At 38.8% G+C, this 24,902-nt stretch overlaps 1 pseudogene; it reads right to left on the reverse strand.

The window, feature by feature from the left end:
• Positions 1-4,081: 4,081 nt before the first annotated feature.
• Positions 4,082-8,969, reverse strand: LOC140600499 (large ribosomal subunit protein eL18-like; annotated as a pseudogene).
• Between the last annotated feature and the right edge of the window lie 15,933 nt (positions 8,970-24,902).

Below are 24,902 nucleotides of genomic sequence, written 5' to 3' on the forward strand. Positions count from 1 at the left end.
TGTAGGTACCTGCCAACAACCTAAAGCAAATATCTTACTAAACATGAAGCATTAGAAGCATCGCCTTTTTTTTTTTAAGATTCTATTTATTCATAAGAGACACACACACACAGAGGCAGAGACACAGGCAGAGATAGAAGCCGGCTTCATGCAGGGAGCTCGAGGTGGGACTTGATCTCGGGACTCCAAGATCACGCCCTGGGCTGAAGGCGGTGCTAAACCACTGAGCCACCAGGCTGCCTGAAGCATCACCTTTTTTATTGAGGTATAATTGACATGTAACATTGTATTTGTTTTACCTTGAAAGTCAGGGACAAGGCAAAGATACTCACTAGTACTGCTTCTATTCAGGAGATATCCAGAAACAGAAAAAAAGAGAGACCTCAAAAAATGAGCAAAACAGTATGGTCAATATTAGCCAATGATATGATTATCTACATATAAAATTGAAAATAATCCATAAGTGACTTAGTAAAATTAATGAGAGCTCATCGAAGTTCCTGGGTAGAGAAACAATATATAAAATAGTAGCTTCACTATACCTAATAAAGAGCCAGTCGGAAAATGTAATTAAAGAAAAGATCTCATTCACAATGGCAGCAAAAAGATATAAGACAGGTAATAAATATAGCAAAAGATGTACAATATCTTACTAGAAAATATTAAAATGTATTTCAGGACATAAAACAAATAAATGGAGAAGTATAGACTGTTCATAGATATAAATACTCAATGTTGTGAGAATGAAAATTTCTCCCAAATTGGTCCATAAATTTATTGCCATTCTAACTCAAATTTTAACAAGGCTTTTGACTGTAGTTGACAAACTGATCTTAAAATTCATAGGAAGAATAAAGGTTCAAGAGCAATTTTGAAAAATAAGAATAAGGAGGGGAACACTTGCCCTTCCAAGTATCAGGATTTATTGCAAAGCTTCGGTCCTGAAACAATGTGATATTAGTTTGAGGGTCTATAGATGAACTGATGGAAGAAGACAAAAAAAAAAAAAAAAAGAAAGAAAGAAACGTAACACAGGCATACACATGCAGAGAACTTGGTATATGTACTTCTGTACCTGGGAGGTGGGGGGCTTAGCAGGGGCAGAGTAAATAGTGGAGAAAGAAAGGTCTATCAAATAAGTGAGGTGGAGAAAACTGACTATCCTCACAGCAAAAAAAAAAAAAAAAAAAAATACCCCTGACTTTCTCTATGAACGTAGAAGAGACACTCCAGAAAATGCTGGTAAACAGGTTGCACATTTTAAGAATCTGTAAATTAATAGAACAAGGCCATCAAAAAAAAATTAGTAAATGATCTGAACAGGCAATTCACAGCAAAAGGAAACCCAATGGCAAATAGCCACACAGTAAGATTTTCCCCTTCCCTGGTAATTAGGAAAATGAAAATGAAACAGAAGCAAAATAGCACTCTATATGACGTTTTTTGGCAAAACTTAAGAAGTCTGACCACACATGGGTTGGAGCATGAATTATAGCAGTGTTGCTGTGAGTTCATTGTCAGTGAATCAACAACATGCATTAAATAAGATGTCTCTCAAAAAAAATAATAAAAATAATAAAAATAAATAAATAAATAAATAAATAAATAAAAAATAAGATGTCTTTAAACAGACACACACAAAAAACAAGGTTATGTGCTGATAGGCTGTGACCAGAGGCTCACGGGAATCTAACCCTGTATTTTCATATGCTCTTGGCATGTTTCTTACACTGAAACCAAATTACGGGTAGGGGTCCATCCTATTTTTACAGAATGGCTATAACCCTTTTAATTTAAAGATGATTCTAGGATTCATAGGAATTAAAATGTTCGAGGGCCACGGGGAAATAAATATATTGAGAGATTAAGAATACTAGGCATAGATTCTAGAAAAAACTCAAGCAAAACAACTTCTTTGGTGAGTGATATACAAAAAGGCTCATTTATTTTTTTGGTTCTCTTCTAAATGCACTACTCTTGAACCTGAACAGTGTCTTCTCTTTACATTCTGGTGAAATACAAGTAAGAGTCTTTCTAAATTTATTTAAACTATTCATTTCTTATCCAGTGCTTGCTCTTTTCTTACTCATTGCAGAGTCCCATAGCTGTGAACAAGAAGACCAACATTCCCTGAAACCTTCTCTTACTTCCGTGGTACCTCTTTGGCCCTCTGTACCCCACAGCTAGGGTTCCCCTGAATCAGGGGATTATTATTTTTTTTTTGACACTGAGGTTCTCTTTATTTCTGACCATGTCTTTACAACCATCTATGCAGGGATAACTCCCACATCTACCTCCCAAACTTGAATCTCCCTCTAGAAATTCAGATTCATAATTCTAACACTATAAGATGCATCTCCCCAAAGATCTATTAACTCCCAAGTCAACATCCCCCCCCGCCCCCGAATCACCTTTCCTTTTTCTGCTCACATCAGGAAGAATTTCTCAAACTGTGGCTTCTGTGCTCTTGTAACATAGACGTATGCCTAGGCTTCAGTGTCCAAGTCCTCAGAGTAAAGCCAATGATACATGTATTCAGCTAGGCAGGCATATAACAGGGGCACAGAATGGGCTCTGGGTCATAGAAGGTCCTGTCGCCACAGCGAGGTCAGCTAAAGGCCTCTCACTCTGCTAATGAGCTAGAAAACACTTCCCTATCTTCTCTCAAAATATGCAGCTATAATAAGGGGCTTTACTTAGAAAAAAAAGCCAGTATTAGCTAAACGCATTTTATATAAATATATATATAAAATTTTTAAAAAGTATAAATTTATATATATTATGAATATATATATTTAGCTAAATGTATTTATTTGTATGATAACAATAGCTACCATATTCCGAGCATTTACCGTATCTAAAATCATCTCTACCAACAGGAGGTGGCATTCGTGGCCCCTTCCTGAGCTATAATATCAAAATGAATGCCAAGGAACATGACTTAATGAGGGAAAGAGATAAATAGCAAATATTTAAAATTTATCAAATATTATTCCCTTTGTACTTTCCAAAACACAAAGGGCCAGCATTTGAACCTAGATACACCTGACTGTGAAGCTGGTCCTCTGTATGCCTCATGAACTCTACCGGGAACCACTAGTCGCTCACTTAACAGCCATTCCCCATATTCTTTGCCAATAGTAGAATCTTGATTTTTCTCAGCTGTCAGGTGGCCACGTGCTTCAGAGGAATTTGTCCCCTTTCCAGGCCAGCGATGAATCGTGATGTTAAATCAAATAGGGGAGTTCCATTCTTATTCAGGTCAACAACTGAGCGATGCACATGTGACCCAATCCTGTTGAATAAGACATGTGGCAAGTCTGATGGGAAGCCTTCGGAGATTTTTTTCTTTCTCTTAAAAAAATAATGACACCAAAAGGCCATTAATTTAATTTATATTTTTATGTGTGGCTTGTTTGTTTTCACCTCTGTGATGTGATGTCCAGAACTTTGGCAGCCACCTTGGGACACTGGAGGGAGTTACTCTAAAGGACACAATGATGACCTGAGGATAGCAGAGTGGGAAAGAGAAAGAACCCAGAACCCTAACAAAATTGATAACTTGATTTAAACCTATACTTCCATTTTTCTTTTCAAATAAGGCAGTAAAAACTTTTGGTTTACATATTTGGGATTAGATTTTCTTTTACTTGAGGTCCAAAATTACCTGACATTTGGTTTATGAAATAAGATTTTCTTGTGGATGGTTTGAACACCTAGAAATAAATTTTCTTGTAAGTCAAGAAATAGGGTTTCTGGCTTCATTATGGGATGTAGGAAACAGGAAAGAACATCACTCCATACTGACGACCAAAAAAAAAAAAAAAGAGCTAGATAATTTATAAAATTACAACTTTTCTTGGATCAGTTACAGAGCTGTGGTCACAGGGTAAACAATTAACTTAACAAATGCAAACAACGATGCCTCCAAGGAGAGCACTTGCTTAGCTGCAGCAAACATCAGATGCTATACAATCTGGTTTTAAAAAAAAAAAAATGGCTACAATTGTTTGTTTGTTTGTTTGTTTGTTTGTTTTTTCTCAGCACCAAAATCTTTTTAATAACAAGGCAGGATCTGGGGTTAGTTTGTGTAGCCCAAGATGACCTTGTGGCCTCTGGTCTGCTCCAACGTCCAGCCCTTGGACTGCACTTAGGGCTTGATGTGGCTGTGTGGGGTTCCTAGGGCCTTGCCAAAATACCTGTACCTCTCAGCTCTTGCATGAACCAGAGAGGAAAATGGTGCCACAGCCCTTGGGAGACCCCAAGCCAACTAGTCAAAGATGAGGATCTTGCCCTCAGCTTTGAGGATGTGGCTACAGGCATGGCTGCTCACACACAGCTCACACACCTTCAGTTTGGGCATCTCCTACCACACACATTATTGTAGGGACATATAGTCCCTACAACCACTGCTGTTTTCTCTTTCTGGCCAGGCAGCTTCATCTTCTGGATCATCCTGGGGAGGAATAGAGGCAGCTGGTTGGTGTGACTCATGAATGACCTCTTCAACAGAACTTGGGTGAAAGTGGAATTGGTTTGTTTGGCCAGAAACCCATAGAGCTTAACCAACAGTCTCAGGTAGGAGTCCTGGATCTTGGGGTCCTTGCACCAAATCTTTTGGTCCCTGTTGTAGCAAAAGCAGGTGCCATGATGGAGCCAGAAAACAAAACAAAAAAACTGACTAAAATTATTAAAGAATGCTTAAAGGTCCAGTGTGAGAGTATAGGGAACAGAGTTTAAAGTGAAAGCATGGAACTACTGAGAGCCACAGACATAGAGGAACTCACACCCATTTGCAGGCCCTTCTCACAGACCTCACTGAGTATGCATGGGAAAAACTAGAGACAGAATGATCTAGAGAAGCATCACTTGTGGTTCAGCCTTGGAGAAGGAAAGAGCAGCCACTGAGGTGAAGGCATGAAGATTTGCCTGTATCTGTCTCTCCTATGTCTCCTACAGAATAAAAGCCTTATCCCACTGGAGGAAGAGCATCACACCCTGGTACCCCCAAGGTACAGGTGAAGACACTTGCAGATGAGAAAAGGAACAGAAATACCCTCTGGGGAAGGGCAGGAATACACTTAGGCCCAGATCATTAGAGATTGCCAGCTTGTGGATGAGAAGAATCACTGAGAAGGCCGCACCTCCAAGACACAGGGATGGAGCACTTATCTAAGATTGGCACTGAAGCAGGACAACAAAATACACTCTCAACACCAGGCTAGCAAACACCAGCAACAAGAAACAATGGTCTTCAAAAGTATGGTGAGGGGATCCCTGGGTAGCTCAGCGGTTTAGTACCTGCCTTCAGCCCAGGGTGTGATCCTGGAGTCCCAGGATCGAGTCCCACATTGGGCTTCCTGCATGGAGCCTGCTTCTTCCTCTGCCTGTGTCTCTGCCTCTCTCTCTCTCTCTCTCTGTCTATATCTCTCATGAATAAATAAATAAAATATTTTTTAAAAAAAGTATGGTGAGAGTCCTTACTGAGGCACAACCCCAGTGGGACAACCTAAATATTAAAGTGAAGCAGACATTGAGAAAAATCTGGCAACCGTCTCCCTACCTTAAACACAAGGTAATGCTAGAGGTTGAAGCTTTTGCATAGTGATTGTAACCACAGCAAGAAAATAACTCAAACCCAGCCCTACTGTCTGGGTTGACAATCCCACACACTAAAGGCCTAGCAAAAATAAAAGGCATGCCATTATCAGGCATGAATATTATTTACCTCAGTATGTACTGTTCTACATAAGACATACAGCTTTCATCCAAAAATTGCAAGACACACAAAGCAGCACATAAAAATAATACATTATTAAGAGACAAAGTAATCAACAGAATCACAATCAAATAAGACAGCGATGTTGGAACTATCAACCAGTGACATTAAGGTGTAAAAAACCTCCTTCAAGAAGAAATAAATCATCTGACTAGTCCTATACCTTTTAAATATATTGAATTTCTTTTTTTTTTAAGATTTTATTTATTTATTTGTGAGAGACTCAGACTCAGAGAAAGAGGCAGAGACACAGGCAGAGGGAGAAGCTCCATGCAGGGAGCCTGATGTGGGACTCGACCTCAGGACCCCAGGATCATACCCTGAGCTGAAGGCAGATACTCAACCGCTGAGCCACCCAGGCATCCTAAAGATAGTGAATTTCTAATTAAAAACCTTTCAAAAAAGAAAATTCCAGGCCCAGATTACATCATGGCAAGTTCTACCAAATGTTTGAGAAAGAAATAACAACCTTGTACAAACTCTTCCAGAGTTTGTATATATAAAATATGGGGGAAATTCTCAATTCATTTAATGATGTCGGCATTTCTCTGATGCTGAAATAAAAAATGTTATAAGAAAAGTACAAATTAATACCTATCTTGAACAAAGATGAATAAATCTTTTAGCAAAAACTGAGCAAACTAGGAATAAAAGGGAACATCTAAAACCAACACAGGGCATCTATCAAAAATTAATACCTTATGTCATACTTAATGGTGAGAAACTTAATATCCCTCCCCACCTCCAGCACCCAAGATTGGGAACAAGTCAAAGATGTCCCTCCTATAGCTCCTTTTCAACATCATACTAGAATTCCTAGCCAATGCAATAAGGCAAGAAAAAAAAGATGTATACAGATTGGAAAGGAATGAATAACCTAGTCAAGAATCATAAATGGTGTCTGAAATTTTACCCTACATGCAAATAAACAAGGTAAGCTGCCCTGGTTTCATAGATGTTAACATAGTGTACAAGATTCCTGAGTCATAGAAAAGGATGTTGTTACTTATAACAATAACAATCACTGGAATATCAGTATCTGCTTGTGCTGGTAACTCCAGTTCCCACAGGGAAGCATGAAGAGGGCCAGAAAATATTGCAAATGATTAGGCAATCCAAATGTTCTATACTGGTTGTCACTAATTGTCAGATACTGGGGTCGGGAGTAGAATTTGACTACAAAGAGGACAGAAAATATTTTATGGAACTGTTCTATATTTTTTAAAGATTTATTTATTTATTTATTTATTTATTTATTTATTTATTCATGAGAGACAGAAAGAGAGAGAGAGAGAGACAGAGGCAGAGACACAGGCAGAGGGAGAAGCAGGCTCTGCGCAGGGAGCCGGGTATGGGTCTCGATCCCAGGACTCTAGGATCACACCGTGGGCCAAAGGCAGGCTCCAAACCGCTGAGCCATCCAGGCATCCCTGTTGTATATTTTTAATATGATGGTAGTTTTGTGACTATAGAACTTTATACTAAAAAGGGTAAATTTTATTATATCTAAACTACACTACTTTTTTACTCAAAAAATATGGAGACACATACAGATAAATGTGTTATCTAAAAAATTTGAATCCTACTTCCAGAAATTGTTCAATTATTTCACCTTAATGGTCATCATTTTCTACATCTGCTTCAATTTTTATTCTCTATTTTGGTTTTCACAATTATTTGATTTTTCTGTATGTAAAGACTGTTCCTTGTTACACCTACATAATTACTTTTATTTATTTTTTATTTTTTAAGGTTTTATTTATTCATGAAAGACACAGAGAGAGAAGTAGAGGGAGAAAGCAGGCTCCCTGCAGGGAGTCTGATGCAGAATATGATCCCAGGACTCTGGGATCATGCCCTGAGCCAAAGGTAGACACTCATGTGCTGAGCCACCTGGGCGTCCCTACATAATTATTTTTAGATATAAATTAACAGAAATTTGGTTTAAAATATTAATATATTGCCTTGAATTCATGAGCATTTTCAATTAACAACTTTATAAGAACCAGTAAAGCTGTTCCCACAATTCTATGAAGAAGCAAGGGAAATGTAATCATGAGACACAGAAATTAGAAAACTTTCCCAGACTCAAGCTACATTGACCAGTTCAGATCAGTCCAACTACAGTCAAGTGCCTTGAGTCTTGTGTGCAACACATCTATGGTTTCTTAATTGAATCTGGCTACTGTTCAAAGTCAAAAATACATAACCCAAAACTGCCAGGCTAGAGGAGAAATCAGGACTTGGAGCAAGATTACCAGGCCAGAGGTAGACATACAAAGACGGAGATCTGAGATAAAGCAGATACAGTCAAAAGGAAGCAAGGAAGGCCAAAAGTTTGGGGAGTTTGACCAACCTTTGAAGCCATAGTGGGATAAACTAGAGGTAAGGGGGACACTGAGAAAATTCAACCCTTTAGATTCTCCGGCTGAAAAACAATTGGGCTAGGGAGACCCATTGCCCGGTGAAAGGAGAGAGTCTGAGGTTGAATAACCAATTCAATGTGGGCAGTTTTGTAAGCCTTCTGATCCAGGGTCACAGATTAACTCTTGCATGCTCAGTTGACCGAGCTTTCCTGCAAGGTCCAGAAAACATCCAAACAGCTGATTTTGTGGAATAAAAAACCAAGCCAGTTGACTAAATTGACAATATCAGCAATTTGTCAGATGTTTTGGTGTCTTTTGGACAGAACTCTTTCATCATCACTTTGCTTAATGTTTCAAAATATGGTCTTATGTTTAAAAGGAAACACAGAGTAGCAGAAAGAACATATCTTTTGGAAGGGAAGCAGATTTGAGTAAAAAATCATTACTGTTTCTAGGTATCTGACTTCAGATAATTAAAAATCTCTGAATCTCAGTGTCCCTATATATAACAGGTAAATAGTACCTATCCCATGGGAATTCCTGTGAGAAATGCCTAAAATGGCATTTGTAAAGTACCTAACCTACAGAAGGCATTCAATGAACAGTAATAATAATTGCCATTTAAAAAATATTTCCTGCTTAAACTAAAGCATGTGCATTTCATAAATAACCCATCTAGTTCATTCAAGAAATATTTACTGAACACCTGACATATGCCAAACACTCTTCTAGATACATAGACTTTGACAACAAGGAAAAGAAAATCTCTGTCCTCCCGGAACTGGCATGCTATTGTGGATTTGTGTATTACCTGCCACCTGCATAGCGGGAGATGCTTCTCACACTGAGCCCAGAGTAGAACTCCCATTGAAGCTTGGCCAACAATGACTAAGGCCACTGGATTAGATCTCCTGAGAGAATGGTGTGTAGGTTTCCCAAAGAACCTCTGCATCAACATAGGGTCCTGCTGAAGAAAAGGGTTTCATTCGGCACAATGGACATCTATTGAGAAAAGAGCTTAAATTTTGCAAACTTCCTCATGTGGATACACCAGTAATACTGTTGGTATTTCGGAGTACTCTTATACAGGAGTCACAGGCCCAAATGCCAAGCAAAGGCCATAGGTAAATGAGTCAGGAAACCCATGTCATGGTTGAAGAATAGCAAATATTTAAAAAATTAAACTGTCTCTAAAAAATATGCAGCCACTACTGTTTCCAGTTGGTGTTGCTGGAGAAAAAGCAAGTTGCTGGAACTGATTTTTCAATAGAAGCCGAAATCTCTATTTTTACATGAAATTAAGTGATTTTCCAAATAAACTCCTTATAGTACTGATTCAGCATAGGAGACATGAGTTTGCAACTCCTGTAAAGCTCTAGAAGAGTCCATTTTTTAAAAGCAAGAGCATAGGGATGCCTGGGTGGATCAGCAGTTGAGCGTTTGCCTTGGGGTCAGGGTGTGATCCTGGAGTCCCAGGATCGAGTCCTGCATAGGGCTCCTTGCATGGAGCCTGCTTCTTTCTCCCTCTGCCTGTGTCTCTGCCTCTCTCTCTCTGTCTCTCATGAATGGATAAATAAAGCCTTTTAAAAATTAAAAATTAAAAATAAAAAGCAAGACCATAAACAGTCTTTAATTCTTTTTCACATTTTATACTGAAAGATATTTTTAGAATTGCAAAATACCAAATGGCAAAGATTTCTAATTTTGTTTGTTTGTTTGTTTGTTTCATCTAAAGCCACAATTGTTAGTCAACATCTAAGAATGTAGAGCTCAACGGTGGATCCCATAAGTTGTGGAAAGTCTACAATTAGGTTAGAGTAATGATGGATTAGAAGAAATAGGATGCTCTCGCCCTGACGTCTTCGAGCCTCCTCTTGCCCTAGTAGTAAGACATGCAGGGACTTGTTTGTAGTCGCAGATTTTGTATTCTCTCTTGACATGGCTGCAGTGAAAAAGCACATCTGTGAAGTGTTTGCCAGCATGTCAAGAGTAACAGGACCCTTGAAGCCATTTCAAATGTCATGCCAATCCTCATGCATAACATCTTTAAAAAGATTGTTGCTTTAGAGGTCTTAATATTAAAAAAAAAGAAGAAGAAGAAGAAGAAACCTGAAATGCAATACTTTTAGCCACTTAAAAGTGGAGGTTTTTTTTTTTTTTTTTTCACTAAGCAAAGTTGAACTTTTTAAACTTCTTTTTACCAAACAAGCCTTTTTGGTGGTGAGCAAATAAATTAGCATGTGAGTCCTAAGTGCTCTTAAAATCGTTTTGCTATAGATCTGTCCACTGTTTATAATTCTTGAATAAATCTAAAAGCACAGAAAGCCATTCTCTAAAGGTTTATGAGCATTTTTCCATGAAGCAGAAGTCAAACAGAAGATCAAAGACATGTAACAAAATGCTTCAGACTTGGGATAGGGTGGGCTGAAGCCTGGCGAAAAGAAACCAACCTCTCCAGATAGTTTGGAAGATATGTCTTGTTCTTTCAAAATAAAAGGAAACTAAAACATGATAGCCTCAGTGTATCAAACTGACATTTTTGAACAATGTTGTTAAAAGCATCAGTCTTTGATATTTTACCCATAGTATCAAAGGCATTTTAAAAGAGGTTAGACAACTGTTTTACCAAGTGGCAAATAGGAACAAAATCAGGTGAATTTATTCTCTATTCCTAACAGCTGTTCTTCTCTGGGCTTCTCTGTGTCTTTCAGCAAAGACTTTTCCAGGTTCACCAAGGATTAATATACAGTCTTGAGTTCTCTTGAGCGCGTCTTGAGTAGAGTGCATCCTATATTTTGAATACTAACTATTTGATGCTTCAGCTGTTGATAGGATACCAATTGACATGCCTACAAACAATTCACTGTAAAAAAAGGAAAAAGAAAACAAAAGAAATACAATGAATATATTTGCTGGAAAGGCATGAATTTATCCAGCCATGATTAAACCAACCCTCAATAAATCTGCTTCTAATCATCCACTGGTATTTAAATATATAGCAACTAGTCTATTAAATTTAATTTTCCCTATTTAATGACAGTTATTCTAAATTTAATGACAGTTGTTTAAAATGTATGTCCACAGATTATTAACAACATTTTAACAATATTTTGAAACCAAGGAATGGGGATCCCTGGGTGGCGCAGCGGTTTGGTGCCTGCCTTTGGCCCAGGGCGCGATCCTGGAGACCCGGGATCGAATCCCACATCGGGCTCCCGGTGCATGGAGCCTGCTTCTCCCTCTGCCTGTGTCTCTGCCTCTCTCTCTCTCTCTCTCTCTCTCTCTCTGTGACTATCATAAATAAATAAAAGTTAAAAAAAAAAGAAACCAAGGAACGCAAGTATGAATCCATCAAATGTCAATAAATAAATTACTATCTAATGTAGAGTACCGAATTGTTAATTTGAAGCATACACAAGTGAGAATGCTTTGAACACATTTCGATGAAAAATAATTTGCTGGGACGGGGTGGAGGGGAATCCATCTGTGAGCTGCTAGTACTATTTCAGCATAAAATTAAGGATCTATAACTTTAAAATATATTCGCTTTGTATGAAAATATGCATTCGGTGAAGCACATTAAATTTTCTTGATTGGGAGTTGATTTTAACCAGAATACCGTTTTAACATTATGAGTCAAGTGGTTTTAATTTTTCTGTTGCCAATTAAATACGTGCTAAAAATATTACATACTATTTTATCCTGGGGATTCGCAACCAGGTCTATAGAGAACATTCCTTCCTATCGACTATAAGGAAAAAAAAAAAAAAAAAAAACCTTTTTCAGGTTATGGTGACCACGAAGTCACCAGGCCTGGAGCAGAACAAAGTCCTGAATCCAGACAACTCTGTTTCTGCCTGCTGGTGGAGTTTGCTTTCCAGTGGGACTCTGGCAGCCGTACCTTCCCGGGGAGCATGAATGAGCCATGGCCTTCTTGCCTGGCCTTGCCCCTCCAGCTATACTTGCCCACATCCCTGGGGCATTTCCTGGGATCAGCAGTGTAGACAGGCAAGCCCCTGTGACGTAAGAATACTAACCTTTAAAGCACATCAGTAGACACTTTGTAGCATATGCCGTTTATTAGGGTTTCCATTAAAAGTATTATGTTTCCATACTTTACAACCATAAAAGGGTAAATAATTTCAAAGGATTGCTTGATAGGAGACTTCTGTTTTAAATGGAACTTGGAAATATCTGGGAAATCACTGGAATAAATGTACTTAATCGACCCAATGCTGTGAAGTTCTTTTTAACTGTTTTCTTGAGCACATAAAAAGATATACCATTTCCTCCAACATTTTTTGAAATAGGTTTTGGTTTGGAGTCTTTCCTCTGTAACATTTGACTTATAAATATTTCTTACAATGCTTCCTTTGTCTGTCTTTCTTTCTTTCTTTCTTTCTCCTAGCGCTGAGACTTCTCAACACCAATAGATCGTTCCGCACTTCACCTCTCTACCCTATAGTGTAAGTTAGAACTTCAAACCAGAAAGTAACATTACATGCCACTCAAGAAAACCTGCTCCACCACTTGATAAGTTGGCGAATGTATATTAAATGCCCCTATTGTGTTATTTCCTTTTCTAGAGGAAACAAATTCTTATCCATGACACCAAGCAAATATGTCATCAACGTGGGCTGTATGCGAAGCCAAGAGGCCATCCACTGCATGCGAAAGATTAGATCAACTTGCTTTCAGAATAAAATATTAAAGAAATATTGGAAAAACAAAAATACAAACAAACAAAAAAAAGAAATATTGCTAATACCAAACATTTGAAGCAAAGTTAAGCAGTCAATAAAGTATTCACATGTTACAACCTAATTGGAATCATCTACATTAGCCATGTGTAGGCTCCTATTCTCCAGGAAATTACATGAACTTGTGTCTGGTTTTGTCTGTGTAGACATTAGATGTTAGGTAGAGTACTTTCTTTTTTACAGGAGCACTACTTAAAAGATGAAGTGAGACATTTCTGAGCCCCAGCAACCCCAGCTATCACGGACAAGCTGGTGAGTAGATCATACCAAAAGTGAGAATCATTTATCTAATTGTACAAATTAGAGGGCTCAAAGAGGTGGAGATTAACTTTTTTAAACCAAAACTTTTAAATCCTTAGTAACAACCCTTGGAACTAAGGAAGAAGAGTGAGCATAACATCATCAGGTCAATTCCCTGGACTTGGTGACGAGGGCACCAGCAATTGAGAATAGCAACTACCAAATGTGCTCACACGCCAGGCACTGCGCTCAATTCTTGGCTCACGTCATATCACTTAATTCTTAATACCCCTTCTCATCTTCATTTTTCAGATGAAGAAATTGAGTCCGGGAGACATTGGGTAACTTTCCCAAGCTCACAAAATTAGTAGTGTTGCTGCGTTGTAACCCTAGTCTGGCTGAATCCAAAGCTATGTCCTTTACTGCTGTGCCAATACCTCGTCTGCTTTGGGGTTAGGTATGGCCGGAGGATAGAAGCTAGAGCCAAACATAAGAGAGAATCAGCTCTTGATTCTTCAGAGCTGAAAATGCAGTGAAGTCAAGAAGGAAGTCACCCAATGGCTGTTTATAGAACCGAGGCCTCCTCTTGGCACAGTATGTCTGGTTGGCAGGGGAGAGTAAATGGGAGATGCAGGGATGATGGCCTTTGGGGTCTGAGCACAAGACGTAATTTCAGTGCTCTGTCTGGTGGGAGATGAGTAAAAGCTATGTTCTCACTCTGGTGCTGAGCCAGGAATGCACGTCTGTGTGGTGGGAAGTTGGAGGATTCATCTAGATAGAGTAGGCCAAGAGAGAGGAATCAAGGGAGGGAATGACAAGCCAAGGCATATCTTAAGGTGATCAAGGCCTTGTCCTTCCCACCACAATCATGCAGCCTCACTGAATGAGGACACTATTTGGGAGAAACTGGGAAATGGAGAAGAGGAATTCAAGGCAATGAATCACCTTGCCTGCCAAGGAAGTGCAGTTCAGAAGCCAAAAGGAAAAACAGGGCTCCATTCCACAAAGCACTCAATCTCCTGAAAGCAACAGCATAAATAGAGTCATTTATGCCAATGAAGGTTTCTAAATGTTTAAACTAGCCAGTAACACCACACAGATGGAGAAACTAATGCTTGCGGAAGGTAATGATTTGTACCGTAGTCACACAGTGGGTTGGAGATAGAGCAGATGTGAACTCCCAATCTCTTGACTCCCAGATATGCACATAAACCTTCAAAAAGACAGAGCTTCTAGCCCTGAAATCTGCCCAGCCCTTTGTCTACTGTGTGGTCCCCTGTCAACCTCAACATTGCACTACGCAGAAGGGATTATTTCCCCTCACACAGTTTGTGAGTCTTAGGGAGCTACATGACCGGGCCTCCACACTTTCTCTTTTTGTCTTTTTGTTCACTTGGCAAGTATTTGTTGAGTGTTTACTGTGCGTTGGGGACAGTTCTAGATGCTGGGAATCTGTGGCGAACAGGACAAAGACCTTGTTCCCCTGGAGTGCCGAATTTAGGAGGGGCCGACAGACAGTACACAATGAACAACCAAATAGGAAAATATCATAGAGTAAAGGTGCCATGTGGAAAATAAAGCAGCATGCTAAGATGGAAAGTAACTGCAGGGAACACCTTTGACTGAGCCTTTCTCTGAGAGTCAAGGAAGGTCTCTCAGAGAAGACTTTTGAGGTGACATGTATATGCCAAAGAAAAGCCAGCCAAGTGAAGATCCGAGGAAAGCAGATTTTTCAACCCAAACACGCTCCTTTTTTTTTTTTTAATTTTTTTATTGTTCAATTTGCCAACATTTAGCCCAAACACACTCCTGTAGATTTTACCAGTTTGCTTTCTTTAACCTGTTTTTCTCTTCTACCCAAGGCCACTTACAAAATTGCAAGTGAGTTAGAGTGTCATCCTACAAGGAAAAAAGCAAGATATTTTATTCTGATTTTCAAACTTTGGCTAGTAAGCTTTCATATTTTGATTAATATTAATATTATTTTGTATTAATATAGAATTCCCTACACATTTCACGAGAGATGAAGTCACAGCAGTGTCTTAGATCAGAGAGATTGATATATACAAGGGAATCGAGATATTCATAGAACTCAGTGGCATGACAAATGTCACATCCAGATTGTCCTCACATTCATTCACACAGCAGATCCTACACTCTCTGTGATTCATGATTATTATCATCATCTCTCCCCCATTTTATGTATTTATTTTTTAAGGTTTCATTTATTGATTCATGAGAGACTCAGAGAGAGAGGCAGAGACACAGGCAGAGGGAGAAGCAGGCTCCCTGCAGGGAACCTGATGTGGGACTCAATCCCAGGACCCCAGGATCACACCCTGAGCCAAAGGCAGATGCTCAACCACTGAGCCACCCAGGCATCTCCCTCCTCCATTTTATTGTAGCAGCCTCCTAACTGGCCTCCCAGCTTCTCAGCAACAAGGGTGATTTTTATAGAAAGAAAGTCTGAGCATGTCTCTCCACTGCTCACCTGTCTCTGACTTACAACTAACTGTCTGCAATTGTAAATGGTTGTGGACTGAATCGTTCCCACCACCCAAACTCACATATTGAAGCTCTGGCCCCCAAGGTGACTATAGTAGGAGATAGGGCCTTAACAGAGATAACTATGGGTAAATGAGGTGTGGGGGGGAGACTCTGATCCAATAGGACTGATGTCCTTATAAGAGACACAGACACCAGATCTCTCCCTCTCTCCCTCTCTCTGTCCCTTCCCACTTACCCCCCAAGGCTATGTGAAGTTACAGTGGGAAGGCCACCATCTGCAAACCAGACAGAGAAGTCTCACCAGAAACCAACCCTGATGACACGTTGACCTTGGACCGCCAGCCTCTGGAACTGTGAGAAAAGCACTTTCTGCTCTTTCAGCCCCCAGCCTCTGCTATTAGCCTGAGCACAGGGCTCCACGGATATCCATCACCTGCCCACCTCCCTCTCCCCTCTCACTCATCTGCTGCCTCTCTGCTCCCACTTTATCCCAGCCATGGGGGTGTCCTCCTTGCCCCTGAAGTGCCCCTCTCCAGATATCCACACAGCTCCCTCCCCTTCCTCCTGCAGGGTTCTACTCAGATGTCCCTTCATAGTGAGACTTTCTCGGACCACCTCTTTGTAAAATTATAACTCCCCCATGGCTCATTGCATTTCCCTGCTTGATTTTTTCCTCAGAGCCTTATCACTTACCAATATAATAGAAATCTGACATATTTATATTGGTGTATAGTCTATCTTGACATTGTTATGTAAGCTCCCCAAGGGTAGGGATGGTGAGCTGTTTTGCACTCTGCCAAATGCAGATGGAATGGAAAGTATGTGGGCATGAGAAAGAAGAGAGAGACAGAGGGAGAAAAAGAGAAAGACGGGAAGACAGAGGGGAGCAGAGAGAGAAAAGATCATCCGCCAGCTCAAGATTATGTCCATTGGGAAAGTTCTGTTGAGTTCTCTTTTTTTATTTTTTAGGGGAGGGAAGGGGCAGAGAGGGACAGGGAGAGAGAGAATCTTAAGCTGGGCATGGAGCCCAAAACAGGACTCAATCTTACCACCCTGAGATCATGATCTGAGATGAAATCGGGAGTCAGACCGAGCGAGCCTCCCAGGCACTCCTCTATTGAGTTTTTGACCAAGTTCCCTAGATATTCAATTGTAAATGTTATTAAAATAAAATAATAAAAAATAATTTAAAGAGTTCAAAATGCAATGAAAAGGTAGTACTTATTGCCCAGCACTTGGCAGAGAGCCTGTTAACAAAACAGACCTTCAGTGATTACTTTTTGAACTGAACAGTCGTTGTTATCACACCCATCATCCACATAATCTAGTGACACCCCCCCCCCAACGACTATTGTCTGATTATGGAAAAGTTTTTTCATCATCTGTAAACATATGAGCTTACAGTGGTTAGAACAATGCCTGGCTTGTGGGATTAATTGAATGAATTTCAACACAGTAGAAAAGCTAAAAAACCCTTCCGTGTAGCCCATTATAAAACGTCTTACTATTCCTTTCAGCAGCTAAACTCTCCTTATTCCTCCTGCCTCTGAGCACAGTGTTCAAATCAATCCACATGCCAAAAACACTCTGTTTTTATCTTTGGGACTAAGAAAACTCAGAGTGTCTTCCTTGGTAGGATGGGAAAACGTTACTATAAAATGTAGTAACAGCATTTTACAGTATGTATTTCACGAGTTGTGTGAGACACACAGTGTGTCCAGCAAACCTTTGCTCTAAAACTTAACTTTTTAAGTGAACTATATATATATTTTTTAGATATTTCATTTTTCGTTTTATTTTATTTTTTGGCTTTTCTTTTTTTCCCCCCAGCTTTACTGAGTGAACTATTTTAAAAAATTTTAACTCCAGTACAGTTAACATACAGTGTTATATTAGTTTCTGATGTACAATATAGTGATTCAGCAATTCTATGCTTTACTCAGGGCTCATCATGATAAGTGTATTCTTAATCTGCTTTACCTAATTCACCCATCCCTCCACACCGTCCCCTTTCTTCTCTATAGTTAAGAGTCTGTTTTTTGGTTTGTGTCCTTGTTACTTTGTTCATTTGTTTTGTTTCTTAAATTCCAGATATTTGTGAAGTCCTATGGTATTTGTCTTTCTCTGACTGACTTATTTCACTTAGCATAATACTCTCTAGCTCCAAACATGTTGTTGCAAATGGCAAGATTTCATTCTTTTTTTTAATTCTATTGGCATACTGGTTTTTTTTATAAATTTATTTTTTATTGGTGTTCAATTTGCCAACATATGAATAACACCCAGTGCTCATCCCATCAAGTGCCCCCCCTCAGTGCTCGTCACCCAGGCACCCCCACTCCCCCAACGGATTTCATTCTTTTTTATAGCTAAGTAATCTTCCAGTGTGTGTGTGTGTGTGTGTGTGTGTGTGTGTGTGTGTACCATATCTTCTTTATCCATTCATCTATTGATGGGCACTTGGGTTGTTTCCATAATTTGGCTATTGTAAATAATCTGCAGTAAACATAAGGGTGCATACATTATTTCAAGTTAGTATTTTCATATTCATTGGGTAAATACCCAGTCATGGAATTACTGGATCATACAGTAATTCTATTTTTAACTGTTAGAGGAACCTCCATACTGTTTTCCAGAGTGGCTGCACCAGTCAGCATCCCCAGCAGGACAAGAGGGTTCCCTTTTCTCCACATCCTCTCCAACACTTGTTGTTTCTTGTGTTTTGGATTTTAGCCATTCTGACAAGTGTGAGGCAATATCTCAGTATGGTTTTTGTTTGCATTTCCCTGGTGATGAGTGATGTTGAGCATCTTTTCATGTGTCTGTTGGCCATCTGGATGTCTTCTTTGGAGAAATGTCCGTGTCTTCGGCTCATTTTTTAATAGGACTCTGTTGTTTTGGTTTTGAGTTGTATAAGTTCTTTATATATTTTGGAGAGTGAACTATTTTTTAATGCAATAGAGATTGCTGATTTAAATAACAAAAAATTGAGAAAGAGTTTCATGTAAAAAAATCTATCTGCAAATAATCATCTCTTGCTTAATCCTGAGGATTAAGTTGCTGGCTTATTTTGTTGTTGCTGTTGTTTTATTAAGTGATTTTCTTTTTCTTTTAATTGAGATAAAATTGACATACAATGTATTAGTTTTAGCTGTACAACATGAGTTGATGTCTGTCTGTATTTATCATAAAATGAGCTCTCCAATAAATTTAGTTACCAGCCATCACCACACCATAGCTACAAATTTGTGCATGTGTATGATGAGAGCTTTAAGATCTACTCTCTTAGCAACTTCCAAATATAAAATAGAGTACTGTTAACTACAGTCATCTTACTGTGTATTATATCCCCCAGGAGTTATTTATCTTGAAGTGGAAGTTTGTATCTTTTGACCAGGTGATCACTCACTTTGCCCACCTTCCTTCCCCCATCTCTGGCAACCACCAACCTGTTCTCTGTATCTATGAGGTTGGGGAATTTTTAAATTCCACATTTTAAAAAATTCCACACAATATTTGTCTTTTCCTGTCTGACTTATTTCACTAGGCATCATGCCCTCAGGATCCATCCATGTCATCACAAATGGCAGGATTTGCTTATTTTTTAAGGCTGAATAATATACCATTGAATATATATACTACATTTTGCTTATCCATTTGTCTACTGATGGACATTTATGCTGTTACCACAACTTAGTTTTTGTAAAAATGCTGCAATGAATGTAGGGGTGAAGATACCTTTTTGAGTTAGTGATTTCATTTCCTTCAGATAAATACCCAGAAGTAGAATTGCTGGATCTTATGGTAGCTTTATTTTGAGTTTTTTGAGGACTCTATTGTTTTCTACAATGTGGTCACACCAATTTGCATTCCCACCGACAATGCATAAGTGTTCTCTGTTCTCCACATCCTTGTCAACACTTGCTATCTTTTATCTTTTTGATACTAGCCTTTCTAACAGGTGTGAGATAATATGTCAAATGATTGTTCTTTGAGTAGAAAGTTTAACATTGGAAATAACTTTGTTGCATATATCATAGTTTTCCGATAATTGCCTGTTCATTTTAGGGCTTTTGCACTCTTACCCACCTCCAAACCCCACCCACTCCCAGCCTCTGTCTATGCTTCTGAGCATCTCCACCAGAAAGCAATGCAACGGTCAACTCAATTTCAGGCAAGTAAAGAGTACACTGGGTTGACAGCCAAAAGTATTGTCAGAAATATCATGCTGTCATATTTTCCTGTAGATTCCCATGAACCTGGGGCCCTGACCCATTGAGCTGGATAACTGAACCATATGGTTACATACATCTTTGCAAAGGATAGAGTGATTTTTCAGTAAATCTAATAGAATGTATTACTATCTTCTCAATGTGAAGAATCTAACGAGTTTATGTTTTTTACCTTCACAGATTGCAGCTTTAGATTCTAATGTGTTTCCCTTCCTGTTTGTTGTTTAAGAAAAACCAATAAATTTATTTTATCAATTTAGTATGTGTTTGAATTTTTTTCCCAGTAAACATTTACTCAGTGGTGCTGATATCAAAACATTAGAAAACCAAAATAAATATATATAAACTGTTGTCCTTTAAACATTGGTTAGGCAGCAGAAAAAGCCAACTTCTACATCTAGAGGGCAGAGAAATGAGGACGAGAACAGGAATGTGAGTGCAGCCTGAGACCACTTGAGAGCATTTAGGCACCTTTACATCTCATGCTAGTGAAATAGTAGAAGTTAAGAAGTTGACCTATCTTTGGAGACAGAAAGCCATAGGAATAAAGGAGGTGCCTTCTATATCTGTGTCAGAGTTCACTTTGGAATTTTTCACATCTTCCTGATAATAGTTTAGAAACAGATCAAAGTTGAAACTATAAGAAAACAATTGAATTAAGTCACCACATTAAGTATCACATCCAAATTATCCAAAATTGAATTATAGGGTTAAAAAAAAGATATGATATACAATGGGATTACATGAATCTCCAGACCCCCATTTCTGCAAATTACTCTCCAAATATTCACAAATCTAAGGAAATTCCTGCAGAACATCTCCCAAACAAAGTGTGGCTGAACACAGAAACCTGAAATACATAAAAAACAGGCTTTGGGTATATATTTTGTCTGGAATTTGTTAGGAAGCAGAAATGCCACCAAAATGGAAATTGCACACAGGGAAAAAAATTCCATCATGCTTTTATCCAGATAGGTTGGAAGTGATGTAATAAAGGCACCATAATTTATGTACATAAATGTGTGGGCAACTTGTTCAAGGAGTGACAAATGCAGCATTTTAGTAAAAAAAAAAATAGTGGACATCAAAGAAATTTGACCAGTTGCCAACAATCATTAATCTCTTTATGACCTCTCTACTATGTAGATGCCAAGTAGAGCTGACTTCTCATTCCATCCTCAAAGCAAGACATTCTTATTTATGAAGTTACGAGAGAATATAACATTATACTTCATTTGATATACATCCACAGAGTGCATGGCAACCTCGAGAAGATTTCATTCTTAAAAATGAGGACATTGATAAATCAACAGCCGTACACCTCAAGGATAATGGCTTAAGTCTGACCATAGTCCTCAACTTAATGTGACTGTGATCTTCATTCATCTTGCAAACCACATCACAGAAACCACTCTACGTGATACATCACCAACAGCCAGCTCACTAACCAGGAGGGACTTCAAATAGAGACAGCATTGAATTGTTTCAGATGTGGAGGCATGAGAAAAACCTTCAGAATTAAGACAGAATACATTAAATATTGCACTAAAAGAAAACATTTGTGTAGTTGTCCAGAAAAGCTAGGAGTTGTTGGCTGCAGTTACCACAGAATTAGAGCATTCCATGTGCTAACGTTGTTAAGTGATAAACCTTTCCAATGATGTGGCTTTACCAGAAGCCACTTAGCACTCTTCAAATTCATAGCTTGATAGGTTTCCATGGAGAGCTTACCATAAAGATATTTCCTTCTTTGGATTTCTATAATTTTATATCTCACACACCTCAGCAATAAAACACAATGTGTTACTTATTACCCCTTCTGAAATGAATAACCACTATTTCCCACCTTGAAACATTACTTCAACCACGTCTGGGTGAGAACATTTCTGCTTATCTGGACATGAATGGAAGAGGAGGCCTCTCAAATAATCATTTGAAATTCACTCAAGTAATAGGATAGCCATTACAGTGTCCCCGTCACCACAGCCTTAATAAATATTTAGAATGAGGAGTGTGTGGGAAGTGTGAGAGAGAGAGAAAAAACATTGAGAGATAGACAGATGGACACAGGTACTGAATCATGAGATTGAGGTTCATTGAGTTCATTAAGCAAGTTCCCTAAACTTCAACTTATAAATGGTAATAAAATAAAATAACAAAAAATATCTTAAAAAGCTGAGAATGCAACAAAGAGGTACCACTGGCCAGCACCTGGCAGAGGGCCTATCACAAGGTAGAAGTTCTATAAATATTTTATGAACAGATGGGTCATTGTTGCCATCACCATCCGATCCTGGATCTAGTGACCCTTCTTCCCTCAGCAACTATCCTCTGATTATGGAAAAGTTTTCATTCAGACACTTCACAGAGCACAGAGAGGCAGAGCAAGATCTGATGTGCTGACATAGGTCTGCTCACAGTAAGCAGCCCTACTGGCCTTCAAAAATGAATTTTCCCATATTCTTCAAAATGGTCCAAAACGATGTTACTTTGTACCTTATAAGAAAGTTATGAAGACATATAATGGGCCCCAGTGTCTCCCTGTTTGTCCATTTGAAGAACAGACCAGAGTCAGAGTCTGATCCCAAGCCTCCAAAAACACACTAATACCTGAAGAGAAAGGTGCCAGAGCAAGGGAATTCACAACCGTCCTTCCGGTTCTCACTACGGTGGAGCACCAACCTACTCCCAGCACTCACTCCCTACATCTGATCTGTGTTTCCCAGGGGGCAAAGAAAAATGAAGCCAACAAAACCTGCACCACTTAACCAATTACTCACGACTGGTCCTTATGCTCTTTATTTTGGTTAGAGGCTCTTTCCGACAGTTTCTAAAACCAAAGCAGCCAACGTCATCACTTTGGAAATGGCAGTCATGACTGTCACTAAGAGAACAACCAGCCAGGGCTGTATCTTAACAAGCACAAGGGTGAGAGCAGAAACAGAAGACAGGGACCCAAAAGTGGCAAAAAGATGGCAAATGACACGCTGAGATAAAAAATGAATCCAACCAAGGGACCAAGAGAATTTGCCCAGGAAGCATCCCTTCTCAGAACACAGAATGTCTCAGATTTCCAGATGGTTCCTGCCACCCAGGAACACTGAAGGGATCCCCTACAATTTAAATAGAGAGAGAGAGAAAAAAAAAGAGGTTTTAGGAGCCTAAGGCACTCAAAGTACAATCAAAAGTCACACCTACCCCTTTAATGCACCCGGATTCACAAAAACTCCCACCCAAGCTCCACCATTCTGTCCTCCCTCTAATTCAACCTTAGAAGAGCCAGCTCCTCTGAGCCACAACAAAGCCAGTTCATGTCAGTTTGTTGCCACTCATTGGATTTTAGTTCCACTTTAAAACTTCATATTTGTATGAACGCTTCTCATGCTCACCACCCAAAATTTACTTAGTGATTTTTTTAAGATCCCAAGCTTATAAACCACTGAGTTCACATGGTTTGAATACTGAGTAATTCTTAAAATCTCATTACTAGAATGAGACATTTATCTCAAGTTAAATCTACAAAGAAAAAAAAAAAGATGTGATGGTAATAAACTACCACTGAAACAGAATCATAAAGTTGGATGTCAAACAATAGGGTACTGTAAATGATACCCTCCCCAGAAGGTTCCCTCTGATAGCCACAACTACAGAAAACATACGCTAACAATAAATATGACTTCCACAACACCACAGCCCTTTCAGCACTTGTTCCATGTGGGGATGATAAGCAATAGCTCTGCTCTGCATTTTTTGTTCAATAAGAAATTCTTCCTCGCAAATAATAAATTTATAGCAAGAGAAGGTCTTTGTGACTCAAGTCTCCATTTCTTTAACTTACTGCTTTTCTGGACATAAATTCTATTAGCCTATGTGTGGAAAGTTTGTTAGGGCGACCTGGGCCCGGTGGGAATTGGTCAATGCCTCGTAGTTTAAAAGGAAAACATACAATTCACTTTAGAATCTTTGTAGCTCTCCACCATCTTCCTGGCCATTTCAACCCAGCGTGAGAATTAATACTACTTCAGTCAACGGTGTATTAGGCAATGGTCAACATTCATTCATTATACTTGGGTAAAGAAAGATCAATTGAAAAAAATAACATGGCGTACGTGAATGTGTATGTCATGTCAGTTAGCTGTATATGGATTCCAGAATACCATACCCTTGTTTGCATTTTAGAAATTGTTTCATTCTAAAGACGATTTCAGTGTTAAAATAGATTGATTCTTCCAGTGTTTGGGGACAAGCATGTGATACCAGAGATATCCCGTGTATATAGTTTATTTTACGTAAGCAAACACTTCAGTGATTTTTTTTATAAATCCACAGTGCCCGGGCAATTATATATTTTCTTTCAAAAGAAAATGATACATAGTTATATAATGAAATTAAGTTATTTGAAAAAAATACCAGAATTTATCTCACTGTCTCTATTTCCGTAGTGCTTTAATGGCTCTGAGCTTAATAATCCTTTTCCTTTTGACCCTCAGCACTGAGACTATCTAAACTGGCACCACTCAAATGGTATTTGAAAGGAAGGGCACGGTCATACACTGCCTTGAGTTAAGTATGGAAACCGAGAATAAGCACTTAGAAACTTTTTACAGCAATTCCACAGGCAATTTTTGCCTGTGAAATCTAATTTTAAACATTGAAGGCTTACCTTCTGCACAATTTAGGGTATTTTTTAATTTAATTTTTCTTGTAACTCATTATTGTTCTATTTTACAAAAATATCAGTCATGACTGATTGGAAATTTTAAAACTGGGCCTTTGTCACCGTAGTTTGAGAAGCATCGGTATCAACTACCACGTGATGGGCATAGTCGGATAACCGTCTTTGGAGCTAAAAGTATGACATTGAATATATACATTTCTGTGTGCTCGTACATATTTATAATTTTTAGAACACAGACCCAGGCCTTATCCATGCAACAAAACAATAACTTGGCAAAAACAAAGGGTGAAACCCAGTTGAACTCATTCCCTCTGTCTCTCCAGATACATTGCAGCTGAA

The sequence above is a fragment of the Canis lupus genome, chromosome 11 (genome assembly GCF_048164855.1).
Source record: "Canis lupus baileyi chromosome 11, mCanLup2.hap1, whole genome shotgun sequence".
NCBI classification, from domain to species: domain Eukaryota; kingdom Metazoa; phylum Chordata; class Mammalia; order Carnivora; family Canidae; genus Canis; species Canis lupus.